At 37.7% G+C, this 16,050-nt stretch overlaps 1 long non-coding RNA gene across 1 annotated transcript; it reads right to left on the bottom strand.

The window, feature by feature from the left end:
- Nucleotides 1–471: 471 nt before the first annotated feature.
- On the bottom strand, nucleotides 472–5,290 carry LOC126456040 (uncharacterized). Its single transcript, XR_007585363.1, has 3 exons — nucleotides 4,992–5,290; nucleotides 4,548–4,766; nucleotides 472–711 (listed from the first exon to the last, which is right to left on the bottom strand). It is a non-coding gene; the product is annotated as an uncharacterized LOC126456040 (long non-coding RNA).
- Between the last annotated feature and the right edge of the window lie 10,760 nt (nucleotides 5,291–16,050).

Raw genomic sequence — 16,050 nt, 5'->3', positions numbered from 1 at the left:
GCTATTCGCAAGCCACAGACAGCATGTTGATGAAATGAGACCACAGTGAGCAATCCACGCAACATAACTTGTTCAAATACCCTCAGAATCGGTAACAAATTTTCAGCCACAGCTTTTGTCAGAAAATAAGTGCACTCACACAATCACTCAGACACAACTCATGCACAGAACTGCCATCTTTGGCCGCTGTGTCTACAGTCTCTGAGAATCAGATCCAAACAAACCACTCTTCATACCTGCCTGCCTCTCGTCGGCAGCTGCTAGGCTAGTGGCAAAAAGTGGTACAGCACTGACTGCAAGCTGAGGTGAGTGGTAGAAAGGAGAGAAGCAGTAGTAATGAGGGAGTAGGGAAGTGGCGCACATACTCAGCTGCATCCAGCCAGTAATTATGCATGACACCTCAGTAAACAAACCATTTCATCTACTGATACAAAAATGAGATTTTTCCATTTTTTCCAATTTCCTTGATGCTTTTGAAATTCCCCAATATCCAGATACAGTGGCAACCCTGTACTATAGACATTGTCATAATGTTAATATATTATCAGGCACATTAATTTGGCACAGATGGTAAAATATAAAATAATGATCTTGGGTATTGGCTGTAGCTGTCTTTAGTAACCATCCCACAAAATATAGGGTGGTGGCAGAGAACTTTGGTTGTGCAATCCTGCAGTCATTCTGAGGTGGTACTGGAGTTGTGATGTGGTTCTGAAAATAAATCAAAGGTACAATGAATGTATTATTGAATATTTTTTACTGAACATGGCAGTAATGGAAAGAACAAATGTAAGTAGAATAACATCACTACATGTCAAATTACAAAATAATTAAATATGGATTGAGTAGTAGCATGAATTTTGTATGTAGTGTACAACACTCTGTCGACAATGTCATGCAAATCAATCTCAAATGAAGTGCCTAGGGGTAAAAACTTCTGCATTTGAGCACATATTTAGTTGTCAAACATTGAAGTAAATAATCAGTTAATCTGATCAGGATGGATGGATGGATATGGTGTTATGGGCGCTAAACAGTGTAGTCTTTAGCGTCCAGTCTTATCAGGTATTGCATTCACATTGTTACTGAGCAGGTGGAAATTGTGATGCTGGTGTTTACTGACAGTCATTTTGTTGGTGCATCTTCAAGGTATTAAGCATTCTAACAGCACCTTCACAATATTATCATTTACTAATGAGGCTTGACATAAATAAACCATCACAATTTCAAAAGAATAGAGATTTCAACCACTTACTCATTGTGTTCTGTACAACCCATCAAGAAGGTGAACATACAAGGTTATGGAACAAGCAAAGATACACATTAACAAAAGACAACCAAACGTAGCTTATGCCATACACTATACTAACAATAATAAACTATCACAATCCTGCTTAATACTAGTTCTGTTTATGCCAGTTAAATGTGTTCTAGTGAATTAGAAAGAAAGCGGCAGCTACTTCAGTTCTATTGGGTAGCTACAGGCTGTCTTATCAGGAACTTAATACTTACTTGATTAACAAAGTATTTTTCAATGACAACACACTGTTTGCCATCCAATTAAAGGAGGATTCAAATACTTGCGCTAAGATAGTCAGTGGAAGGAAGTCATTAATGAGGTATGTTTTAAATTTTCTTTTAAAGTGGCTGAGATAACCAATTACTTGCTATATGTTAGATGGGGGCTTCTCAAATATCTTCAAACAACTCAAAAACCCAACACCACAATGTTCACTTGACCTTCATAGCTCCAACAGTGCTCTTGATACCAGGAACCAACATAAAACACTAAAACATGGTTTTACAAATTTAACTTCACCCATATAGCTCAAGCAAAGACCTAGACACTGTAAATTCTTACACAATTCCAAAACCGATGACACAAATTTCATTTTACCTATACAGCAGCAAAAAACGAAGCCCACAGTACCAAAAACAATGCACTCAAATTCTAAAATCCATTATCCACACTTTCAATTATTCTATCTACAGCGAAGTTAACATTACAACAAATCAACCCAAGCTCACATGATTAATATCAGAAATATATTTTAACCAATCAATATCTTAGATACCTAGCAATAACAATCCAACACAATTTCCAAACACTAACATGGAAAAACCCAAAATTCATGAAAACTTGCATCATCACCAATTTAAGTATGCATCACCAATCTCAATATACACAAACAAATACAAACAAAATCGTACCAAACATGGAATATAAAACAAATATCACTAAAGTACTTAACCCCCCCCCCCCCCCCACACACACACAATGTAAAAAAACAAAACCATCCACAATCAGTCCAAGCAACTGTAAGGAACTTCATCACAGTGATCATATCGCCACCCACTGCAACAGGCAATGACCTACTCATAAATATCTATATCTTATTCACAGCTGAAGAGAAAGGAAAAATATTAAATATCTGACCATAAGAAAAACACAGCACTAGTAGTTTCAAACATAAAAATGAATCCGTCAGCCACAATATGCAAAATGAAAGAAAATCATCAGCCAACCATCAGAAATTCTTCCAATAGCAACCGGAAACACTTCACTGAAACAATTCACAGCAACTCACTAAGAAATATTCAGCACGGGAGAGTGCCACCAAATATTACATCACACCATCTACAAACACAAACAAATTCCAAAACCTCAAGTCTCACCATGACATCACACACCACATCACAGCACAAATAACTCAGTTACATCACAGGTCAAAGCAGATGTGTGTAGCATCAGCACCTGATCCTGTGCGAATAACCTTACCTTAGCCTCAGGTAGTAAATAGTGATGAGACTATGATTGCCAAGTGGCAAGAAAACGGGACTAAATTATCTGGAATGAAGCTTAATTACTGTTGGAACATTTGTTGGGGTGTTTTTTTTTTTTTTTTTTTTTTTTTTGGAACAACCTAAAAAGGTCTGTACTGCCTGCTTCTACTTAGAAACCTTTCTCACTGTGCTGGCCCACAAACAAGACTGACAGCATACTTTTATTCAATCTGTCCTACAGCATTTTCTTTTTATATGAAGATAGTAACTGCTCTCGAAAGAACAGATAGCATTGATGACCATGCAGCTTCTCTAGAATAAATGATAGTTAATTGAAACCCTCAGCTGCTGACAGGTGTTGTTTGATATACCTCGATGGGGACAGCCCAAAATGTGTGCCCACACTGGGACTCGAACCCAGGATCTCCTACTTACAGGGCAGATGCTCTCTCCATCTGAGCCACCGAGGACACAGATGAATTGCGCGACTGCAGGGACTTATGCCTTCCACGCTTCCCGTGAGACTCACATTCCCAACTGTCTGCAATCTACATATGTAATGTACCTAATAAATATTTGCCCATCCACTCATTACTCACGCACACTAAGGTGACGATTCCTGTAAGAGTTCGGGCAACCTGTGTGGACTTGCACAGACGAAGGTCAATGGCTGGGTAGCCTTTAACTACATATGAAGATAGTAACTGCTCTCGAAAGAACAGATACCATTGATGACTGTGCAGCTTCTCTGGAATAAATGTTAATTAATTGAAACCCTCAGCTGCCGACAGATGTTGTTGATGTACCTCGATGATGAAAGCTGAAAATGTGTGTACACATTTTTGCACACGGCCACACAACGTCTTGTGGAGTATACACCCTCCGGATTGCACACCGCTACATGGCCACACGATGTCTTATGGATTGTTCACCCTCCGGATCGCGCACCGCTACGGGGACACATGACGTTTTGTGTAGCATACACTCTCTGGATCGCGCTCTGCTCAACCTCAAGTGGACTGCTGAAGTCAACTGCGGGCACCCAGTCAGCAGTAGACTGTATCAGGCTCGATTGTCCGCATCTCAATCATTGTAATGAATGTGTTTGCCTCACGCCGGCATTTCATGTATATTCAGTCATCTTGGCCTCCTCTGAGCAGAGAGGGTGGGCGCAACTATAGGGTTGGCTCGTCACACAAACAATCGTAAGCGGAATCACGAGCAATTCTGCTACAATGTTTATGACGTGGAGCAATTATAAACACAATAATACGTTCAGTGGACTTAATTTTCAACAGTATGATAACGAATATGTTTCAAAATATGTCCTCTCTCTTTCTCTATAATTTGTACTAGCTTTATGCATATCAGTTTCAAATGGTGGTATTTGATTCACATTTCCTAGTTACATTATTGTAAAAAAAAATTAAGGTGGCACGGTAGCTCAGCATGTTCGGTCACAGAGCTGGTTGGTCTCTGTAATAAAAAACTGAGTGGAAGGATCAACAAACGAACTTGACCGGACGTCATGTGACGTCCGCAATGACCAAACAAAACGATCAACAAAAAATGAATAAAGATGGATAGAGCATCTGCCATGTAAGCAGGAAATCACGGGTTCTAGTCCTGATCAGGGCATACATCGAGGTAAATCAACAACACTTGTCAGCAGCTGAGGGTTTCAATTAATGATGATTCTCTTTTTAAGCTGTGCAGATAAGAATTAAAAATTGTCCATTCTAACACTGAAATCTTATACTTACATCCCAAAACATTTACTCCATAATGGTAGTTATGATGAATAATAAAGAGTGAATTCAGCAGACACTGATTTGATTTACAAATTTTCTTAATGACAGTAGAGACATTCATTGCCTGCTATTTCAGTATGTCGTTTTGTAAATGCAAATTTCTCATAGTATCTCCAGTTTTGCTGCAAGTGTCCTTCTTTTAACAAGAACCATCGTTAAATATTTCAGTGACTGAAATAAAATTCAAGAACTGCATTTAAATGATAATCAACTTTGAAGAAGCCTTCCAACAGCCATTACAACAGTTGCATACAACACAGCTATGAAACTATATCTGCATTTTATAAGGTTCATCAGTACAACACTGCACTTTCAGCTGGAATGCACAAGTCACAGTATTAAATAAATGATATACATTTATATTCTAACTGTAATCATTTTACCTGATCAACTTACTTGCCACACCAGTGAATGTATGTTACGTTTCCTAATTTCTCTCCAACAATTTTGTGTTCCGATTTTCATCTCTTAGAAATCACAATAGGCAGACATCTATTTCTGAGATACTATTACAGTTAAGTGCACTATCTACAATCTTGAGGAAAAAAGTAACGAACACAGATCCTTCTGCCGGAAAATATTCTTCGAAAATAATACTCACAACGCCTTCAACTCACAGATTATTTTAGAGATCACTGCAGTGGTGTGCTTCCATGGAGGTAAAAATATTATACCTCCATGTGTGCTTACTTGCGTCTAGGGGACGCCAAGGAATTGAGTCTGCTGATTGGTTGAGGCTCATGACGTCATCAGGGAGACAGAACGTGTGTAGCAGTGCCGCCTGGTGACAAGAAGTGTAATGAGCTCTATTGACATTAGCGACGTCGCTCACCTGTTGTTTAAAAAGCCATTACATGTAGGTTGCCCACAGCTGTCATTTTGGAACGTCAAATAAGTCCAGATTATTCAATGGAGCTTAACTTATGGGAATTAAATGTAAAAATCTGGTTCGAATGCGAATAATCGATAATGCGGGACTAGTGTAGCAGGGGATACAACCCGTCGGCTTTGGACATTGACGTCACAAGTCGCCAATCGAGAAGCGGTTCTTCTTAGTGTTGTAGCTCCCTTCAGTGGCTGATAAGTGTTTTTTGGCTTTAAAAAAAAAAAATCTCACGAGATAGAATAAACAGATCCACTTCATTAAGCAATCAGTAAAAAAACGAAACTGAAACATAACAGCAAAAGCGAAAATGGTAAACTGCTATCTGGCGACTTGTGACGTCATTGTCCAAAGCCGACGGGTTGTATCCCCTGCTGCACTAGACCCGATAATGCGGTGACAGACTAACCCGGTTGCAGCTGTGGCAAATGTGGAAAAGCGGACCAAATATATATACAAGTTACATACATATTCCTTGCATTTTCTGCAGTTTATGTATGATGTTCATAATATGTATCAAAATATTCTTTGAATGTTTATTCATTAACTATATTTTCCGATTTTACCTTGTTCTTTTAGGTTTTACTGCGAGAAGTGCGATAAATATGGTACCTTCAAATAAAGCGCAAACGTAAATATTAGACAATGCCGTACATCTGTTTGTCACCACAACAATTATCCCGCACTCAAACTTTACGAGTTCCACAACTAACGAAATTATCACCCTTCAACTAACCTAGGCCTCAGACAACATTATAGAGAATTCCATAGAATAGATTTCCAGGAGGGGGGTCCCAATATTGTGCTGCTGGCAAAGTATGGTTCAAGTAAATGTTATGGTTCAATTTTGGTCGTTGTTATGTAAACAAAGAACTATATGTCAGTGTTATGCACGAACTGCATCTTCCTATACCTTGTCTAGTTTTTCAGAATCCGGGTTATGTTCATATGGCATTGCGATAAACAATGCTGAATGAGGAATTAGATTAATTTTCTTCCCCACACGCATGCTTCCATGCATTGCTTAATTATACTAATTAATTTAAAATTGTATGAAAATATTGTGTCATATTCATATATACTGCCTCATGTGCAACATGTGGTCTGTTCTTGTATTAGAAAATAGCAAATAAATAAACTGATAATTACATAGCCAGTGTGTATATTGTTGTGATCAAACAGTCTAATTTCAGCTGCTTCTGTAATTACAGAGACCCAACAGCTAGAAATATGGGACAGATCCTCATCTGCTTAAAGGCTATCTTGCATTTACTCACTAAACAGTTCTCAGAAACTGCTGAGTTTAATTTTTTCATGCTCGAGGTGATGATCAACACAGCAATTGGCAGTAGTTTGTATAGTTAATAGATGAATAGGTCTAGACAGTACTGACATCTCAAAATCGTGAGACTGTTATAGATGTAGGTCACTGGTAATCACAGTTTATCATTTACAGTGAAATGTGTAACAAAACATTTGAAATAAATCACAAAGTTTCAGAGTGATACCGTATGTTTTAATGTATTAGACATTCACTCATAGCTCTTTTCTGTATTACAAACATAGGGCCTAGTCTGCTAGCTACAATACGGTATGTGGTCATGGGTACCTTGTATGACATTTCTCTAAATTTTCTCAATAGTGATCCATGTAAAAAAACATGTTTGTCCAAGGTTTTCTCATTTGAGGTCATGAAGCATCTCCATAATACTTGCATGCTGATTGAGCCTACCAGTAAGAAGTCTAGAAGCCCACTTCTGAACTGCTTGGTTTCTTCCTTAAACTGGCCTGGTGTGGATCCCAAAAATTCAAGTGGTACTCCGGAATGAATTGCATCAGTGTTCAATACAGGTGGGTTTCTCAACTTGTGGTCTGAGTGACACACCCCTCAATCCCAGTCTTCCCAAATGTATTCATCTTCCCAGAGGAAGGAACTACGAGTACAGAAAGCTAGAAATAGTTTGTTTACTCAACTGTTGTTTCCTCTAATAGTACATACAAACCGTTTTATAATTTTTAGAGAGCACCATCGGCTGTTCATATAACTGTAAAGTTAAATATCTGTTTAATATGAACATTACTGTTATCCAGTACAAGCATCCTTGAGTCCAAACATTATGATTAATTATAGGAGAGGAGGCTAATGAGATACTCTTTTACTTTATATTTATTTTGGATAATTTACTTTATATCATTCTCGATCACAATTTGAATTTATTTGTGGTCTTTGGTTTCAACCACTTATGTGGTCATCTTCAGACCCATTGGCAGTGGCTGTCTGTGGAGCAGAACTCCATATGGCAGTAAATCACTGTTTCAGAAGTAATTACATTTATTTAATGTCTGGGGTTTCCAGTTTTCTGTCTGATGCCTGCCAGCAACCTGTTAGACTACGGGGTGTTAAATAAAGGAACAGTCATGGAGATCAGCACCATCCATCATGGATAAAATTCTGATTTTGCACCAGAATGTAAATTTCTATTCTGAATCCCAGGCAGAGAAACAGTCTATGCAAGTATTATGGCATTTAATTTCACAAATAATCCTAAATTCACACTTCTTATTAACACCAAATAAAATTAGGGGGTTAATATATTGACATGAGAGTGTAAAAGTCAAGGACAATGAGGAGGCTTCTGTAAGATGTCAAACTATCACTTTTACACAATAATCTTACTCATGTGGATAAAAAGTTCTCTCATAAGATTCCACATAAAATCCGAATAGAATCCCATGCTTTTGATTACTGCCTCCATCACTATTGTCAGGGGACAAGTCTGACTGTCATAAAATTAATGAGGTTCACACTTATGCCCAGTGGACACAATGCAGTTGGCTAAATTACATCACGGAGAAAGCACATGCTAAAGCAACTCTCTCTGCATCCATAGGTCACATTTGTGCAAGCTGTCCAGCATAGCTTGCAGTGCCTTCACTTGTAATAGGTGGTGAACTATGTGAAGTTTATCTCTGTAATTTTTCTTTCCAACATGCTTGCTTCCATGCACTGCTTAATTATACTAATTAATTTGAAACTGTGTGAAAATATTGTGTTACATTCATATATACTGCCTCATGTGCAACATGTGGTCTGTTCTTGTATTAGAAAATAGCAAATAAATAAACTGATAATTACATAGCCAGTGTGTATATTGTTGTGATCAAACAGTCTAATTTCAGCTGCTTCCATAATTACAGAGATCCAACAGCTAGAAATATGGGCCAGATCCTCATCTGCTTAAAGGCTATCTTGCATTTACTCACTAAACAGTTCTCAGAAACTGCCGATTTTCATTTTTTCATGCTTGAGGTGATGATCACCACAGCAATTAGCAGTAGTTTGTATAGGCTGTCCCACATAACTGATACCATACTCACAAGGAATATTATAAATCTCTGGTACACTGAGCCTGTGAGTATGTTTGTCAGGTCACAACCTTTCTTTAATTTTCCTTGGTGACGGAAAGACTCCTCTGATTCCTTGCCTGTTTACACTCTAACTTACCCATTGCACCACAGAATGAAGTCATTCTGTGTCTTTGTCCTCATGACTTGGCTGATGATTTCTTCAACAGATTTGACCTAATTTTATATACAGAATGTGTGTTTGGGGGGGATTGTGAAAGAGCAATGGGAAGATGAGGGGGTATGGTCAAGGGTATAAGTAAAATAAATAGTGACTAAATGGTGGTGGCAAGGGGGCAGGGGGTGGTTTTGAGTCATAATAAATACAAAACCAGAAGAGATTATGTCACAGCATTATGACAAGACTAAGGACTACATGTCATAAGGCACAATCCCAATTTATACAGCAGTGTTCTATCTGAATTAATAGCAAATTTACTTCCAACTGGGAATTTGCATAGATAGCCAATACATATATTACATGCCTAATACTGCAAAGAATTCAAACATTATAAACAATATCATGCTTTGCTGAATATGCAAACACACACAACAATTGAATAATAATCATGAGGATAAAAAATATTGTTGGTACTATATATATATATATATACATCACAACAAGTGTAGAAGGAAAGATGCCTTCAACTGATTCCAAAATCACAGAGCAGACTAGTATCACAAAGACCATCGTACTACACCTAATGACTGCCAATACCAATCATTATAAGATGATATCCAAATTTACCTATTTGTGTTGACATTGATAGCCATCAAAACATATAGAGGATATTTTCTGGAGTGTAGTTCCACAATCAAACAAAGATATTCCTCTCTTCTGCTCTTATTTTGTACGCCTCCATGCCCCAACCCTCCTCTCCCACTGACCCTTTAATCTGTGTTCTGCTTACATCTTTCCTTGATAATGAATGCTCACTTTACCATGTGCAATCCACCTCCCCCCCCCCCCCCCCTGTCCCAATGGTCTGTCTCAATGTTGACCCTTTGCCTCAAGTGATGCAAATGTATTACCGACTGCCACTCAACCTATGGTCAGGACAGATCCACCACATCAGATACACTAGAAGGTGCCTCAACAGCTGAGCCTATGGTGAAACAAATGATACCTGAGCTGTTCCAAGCAATGCACCAGTTTCTCTGCCACCATTACACCTGAATGCAGCAGCCTGAAGACAGCTGACCGCAGTTAAAAGCACCTTCAGCCAATCATGAACTGCAGCCAGCTCCTATTGTGTCCAACACACACCCTATCCATCCTACCATTTCTAACTTAAGAATTAAACTATGAAAATAAACAAAAAAAGCTAAATATGTGACTTACTAATGTTTGACAGAGGCTGATGGCTTCTCCCTGCTTGAATAACATTATATTGAATATATGGTGTGTTCTTATCTAAGTGCTGAAATAATTTAATAACCTGTTTATGTACTTTAAATAAATTTCACCTCCAACTTATTATGTGTATGCGCTATACCTAATAGACTTACAGTAAGCCTCTATTCCCTATTTTAAGTTTATTAATACCAGAGATTGCTGGTTCTCATTTACATAAGCTGAGATTAATTTGGAAGCCTCTCACCACATCCCGCTTGTCCCTTCTCTTCCCTCCATCTCATGCCCGTACCACCTGTATTAATACTGTACTTTTGTTCCAATGTGATCTTTGCACTCTGAATTGTGATTATTAGTTTTCCTAAAGGAATAAAAAATCATTTAGCATGATGTACTGTTTTTATGGTTTTTCGGTTGATTTTTGTTAATTATCTGTCAAAATATGACAAATGAACTCAGCACTTCTACAACCAAGTCAATTAGTGGTTTGTTATAACAGCTAATTATGTGATGGCAGAATGCTGTGAGTTATGATAGGTAACACTTGGCATGATACTCTTAAGTAAAGTTTTTTTCTCTGGTATGTTAACTTATTTGCCTATCAATCTAAGTACGCTTAATGTGATATACGTATTTTGTGATGTTTCTGGACAGATATTCTGATGATGGGCAATGTCTGAAATGCATTCCTAATTAGTCATCAAAAGTGGCTAAAACATATACTGTTGTTTGCTTAACATTTTCTGGTGATTTACCCATAATTATTTAATCCTTGCACACTATTTCCTTTTGCATTTATTTTAAAAATATAAGTAACTCCCTATACAGATATAATGGTACATTGTACATGGAAAGTCAATCTTTATCTTTTGTTTCATGGTCCTGCTAGTGTTTCAGCTTGTATTTATTTTTAACTGAATTATTAGAAATTTTTTCTGTTTTCAGTGCGTTCACTTAAATTATGAATAATTTAAAAGTACATAAAACATTAATCATATAACCTGCTGAAATACTAAGAAGCACTTCCAGAATTTCTGTAGAATGGGTTAACACAATTATTCCGATCACTTTACAGAAAACTATCGAAACAATCATTTTAACTCTTTCACCTTACAATTTATTACTGTAATTGGTGGGATGAATTTGTATAAGATACATTATTTCTTGAAAAGTTGCTGGCAATCAAAACTTTTTTATTGAAAATGCATGTACAATATTATGCACGTGTTTATTCAGGCAAATAGTAATATCATTTAAATAAACTGAAAGTTCGTTGTTTCTGTACACTGCAAGATTTTGAAATATTTTCCAATTAATTCACAAAATTTAATTCCTTTATCTGCATACTTTGCACTCTGAACTGTAAAACCAAGTGGTTTTGTTCAGAGCAGGTAAGTTTGGGGCCAGACTGACCACACCATACTGCTTGTGGGATTTCTCTAGTGAACTGTTTCCTGTTCCTATAGATTGAAACGATGTTATATTCTCGTAAAGAAATGAAAATAAGTGCTCAACTCGATGAATGGCTACAGTCTAACCTTGACTAAGTACAGCTACACACACACACACACACACACACACACTGATTAACCAGAACCTTTTGACCATCTACCTAGTAGCCGGTATGTCTATCTTCATCACGGTTAACAGTGACGATGCGTTTTTGCACGGAATCAATGAAGCCTTGATCGGTCACTGGAGGTAGTTGGCACCACATCTGTGCACACAAGTCTCCTAATTCTTGTAAATTCTGGGGAGTGAGCTCTGATGCAAAGTTCAAGTTCAATCACATGCCAGTCTGAGTGATGGGCAAAATCAAGTATGTCTGTATGATCACCCTGTGTGACCGAGTTCTTAAATGCAAAATTTAGGACTTCTGCCTTCCTTTTGTCCTCTTCTACAGAAAGTAACCAGCTACAATGCCTTTATCCGGATCATATAGCAGCCATGACAATAATTCAGAGTTAGGTGAAGAAGAAGAAAAGGAAAACGACGTAGAAAATGAAGAGGTGTTGGAAGAGGTCATATTTTGATCTAGCACTTACCAGGCATTGGTCCTGCATAGGTCTCCAAAATTCTTGTTCTGAATGCAGCATCTGGTCATTCCATGATATGGGTAATATTTTTGGAGAAATTCTTAGGGCAATGAATGATTTTTTCTTCTTCTTGTGAATCCATCAGAGGTGGGATATAGGACTGCAGCTGGCTTCAAATTCTTGTGAAAAACCTTGTACCAAACAGATTTTTTACATTTTATAAATCCTTTACTATATGCAACTAGTTTTGGCATCCCATTAATCTTAAGGCTTTACATAAACCACCAGATAAATATATCACATAGTTGGTCTGCATTATGCAGGCGCCACCAGTTTTTTTACTAGATTCCACGGACTTCTTCAGACTGACATGGACACCTCAGTTATAAGACAACTAGTTATATTTCTACAATTATATGCATGGTATCCATTCTTTCAGATAACCGAAAGAACAGTCACCATGCAGACAATTGTACCTATACATAGCCTAGCTTGGCATTGGGGAACTTTCTTCAGTTCAGATGCACTCATACACTCAGAGCCATTTGCAGGAATATCTCATGGATACGGCGAGTGAGATGGACTGCTGTAGTGAGGGTACTACTGCAGTAGTAGTGACATGGAATTTTGGGTCAGATGGGAGACTTTCTGAGGTAATCCACTGGGCACTGATGGGCACTGTGTCTGGGTAGTGAAGTAGTCAGTGCAACTGCCTTGAGAGCAGGAGAGACGGGTTCAAATCCTGATTCAGTAAAAATTTTCTTGTGTCACCATTGATATAGGTCAACACAGCAAGAAAGCATTTAATAAAATTATCATAATACTTTTATGTCAGAGGCATCCACATGGAACTGAAGGTGACACTCACAGAATCTAATAGAAAACTGCTGGGACCTGCACAATGCAGACAAACTGTGTATACATGTTTATCTGGTGGTTTGCATACAGCTTTAAGATGGCTGCCATTGGGTCACCAAAACTACATGCATGTGATAATGGATTGATCGTAGAAAAACAGCTGTTTGATACAAGGTTTTTCACAAGAACAAATGAAAAAATTCTGTAAAACCAGACTATTTCCTCAACAGAAAATACCTGATTGGTGATATGTGTCATGCAATTTAAGGCATCTTGAGATTATTCAGCTTTCTTGAAGTAAAAAATGCCTACACAAGTTTATCTTGTTGTCCATCTTTTCTATAACCTTTGCAAGCTTTATAATAAAATTTATATGAAAAGCTTTCTGTACATGTTTACTTATCCCGTAACTACAGCTAATTGATGCATGACATAGTGCTATTGTGATGGGTTTACTCATATGTTGATTCAACTGACAGGTTTGGTTCTTAAGGTTTCAAGAAAATATAACATTTCCATATATTATGCGCATGTCAGAACATTTTCAATGTAAACATTTAAATTATGGTGAGGAGTATATGATTTTTAACATGCTTCACAAGTTTGATTTTAATTGCTTTAACCAAAGAAAACTAGTTTGAACCTCTTGCACAGCCCACTTTTTTACATTATCCCTTAAATGTCACAAAGTTGCCAGCAGCCATGGCAGACGGCTCTGCTGTGGCTGGTGTTGGCCTCACAGCACTTACCATGTTAGGTAATTACCAGACATTAACTGAATTATTGGGCAAAAACATCCCATTGAAGGAAAATTCCTGACAGACATTAGAATTTTGGCTGAACTTTTTAAACAAGACTTCTAGATGCATATACTTCATGCTCAAGGTCCCGAAAAGCTGTTAACACCAACTGCAGTATTGTCACTAAAAGCCACACACCCGATGCCATATGCCTGGTGACAAAACATCCATCACCAAGAATGTCATAACCAACATGTTAAATATACAAAATTAGACCAAGAAAGTCAGCAAAATAGATTCTCGGGGTACTGTTTTAATATGAAAAATAATAACTGGAACTGAATAAACAATTTTTAGCTTGTCCAAGCAAATTTTGCTTTTTGACTTCATTCAGTAGTCAACTGGAAAACATTCATACTGTAGGATTCTGGTGAATACTCATACTTTACCTTTGAAGAATAGCAAAACCATTTGAAATGACTATGTACATAGTCCAGTTAATGTTATAGTTTAGTAGATATTTCAGTTAAATTTTGTTAACTATATGCAATAGGATAAATAAGTCAAAAGAAACACACGAACAGTGACATTTTCTTTATTAAGTACACTCGGATTTCCACATGACCCTGAGGTACCGAGTATGAGGCGTTACTCTTTTTTTTTTTTTTTTTTTACATGGCGAGTTTCCCCAGTAGGCCTATAAAACATGATACACAAACATGCACACACAACTGTAGGACAGATAAATTTAATTCTTAGAGTATGTGTGATCAAAGCCAACATGTAAACTCAACACTTCACTGTCGGGTTGGACCAAAGCACTAGCAACACTTGACTTTTCAGCCAGGGTTGGTTTACCAGACACGTTTTGGATTGAAGTTCTGTTTGTTAGATGTTCGTTGAACTGGCACCTTCTCATTGCTGGCACAGTGTTGACCTTCTTTCTTGGAGCGAGAGTTAACAAGTGACAGCAATTTCTTCCCACAGCTTCAGAATTTGCTCAGAATTTGTATGTCTAAATTGTTCCTTTTGCTAAGAGAAATTTGTTACACATGAAACTGGATTCCAATCTGGGATCCATGCGTTGAGCGATACGAAAAAAAAAAAAGTTTCTACACAATTTATGGACAGTAAAAATAAGGTTTATTAATTACCCATAGTGGATTACAATGATTGTGATTTTAATGTCTTCTAAGACTAGGCCGTTAATACAAATAATCCTTTCATGTGAACTGAAAGAAACTTAGCAGTACAACATTGCACCAGATTACTGAATGCACAAAGTACGAAATTCTGTAGTTTTACCAGAAACATTCGTACTATTGAATAGTAAAAACTTATTATTATGCGGTGTTTCTTACCGTCCATTGACTGGAATACAATCTTTTCATCCGCAGTTAAAACCGTGTGCTTTTTCCCCACATGTGCTCTCAAACTAGCCAATGTATTGAAGGAATAGCTGCAGTCGTCTTGTGGGCACTTAATCTTACCTCTGTATTTGGCTCTACATCATGCATTTTCCTGATGTGCGGGTATAAAGTTTTTCGAAGCTGAAATGCTTTATCGCACACAAAACGCGTGTTGGAATCTGCCATTATAAACATAGGCCTAGAACACACAACAGTGAAGTACTATAACGAGTTAGCCACACAATGTATCGACCGACAAATGGCCTCGTTTAAAGAATAGCGCGTTTCAGAAAGTAGCAACAATCGGGATTGGCTGGTGTGGGAGACGACGTCATGGCACGACGTGGGCAATCAGCAAAGCCAATTCCTCGGCGTCCCCGGAGCTCGACGCATTGACGCAAGTTGTGTACTTCACCTGGAGGTAAGAATACCTCCCTGGTACTTCAATTGGATCAGGTAACTTCTGTGAAGTACGTCACTTCCCGTGTTTCGCTATCGTCAGAGACAGGGCATTATGAACAGTGACGAACGCTATCGAAGAACAAATAGGTTGATTTCAGTTGCTGAGAAAATTGCATCTATGAATAAAATTTTGAACAGCTTGATTTATTACGTAATACAAACTGATGAAACATTCGAGTAAGAAAATGTCGCTTATAATTTGGTCCATAGTACCTGAACCAGCCTGAACGCTGGAAGCCTTCCGTCTCTAATCTTTGTATTACCTGCGATATCTCTATAACGTGATGTTGTTGTCTTTGACTGTATCG

Source organism: Schistocerca serialis, chromosome 2, assembly GCF_023864345.2.
Source record: "Schistocerca serialis cubense isolate TAMUIC-IGC-003099 chromosome 2, iqSchSeri2.2, whole genome shotgun sequence".
Taxonomy (NCBI): Eukaryota; Metazoa; Arthropoda; class Insecta; order Orthoptera; family Acrididae; genus Schistocerca; species Schistocerca serialis.
Note: the sequence above shows the minus strand (reverse complement) of the source record. Positions and strands in the feature narration are given on the sequence as shown.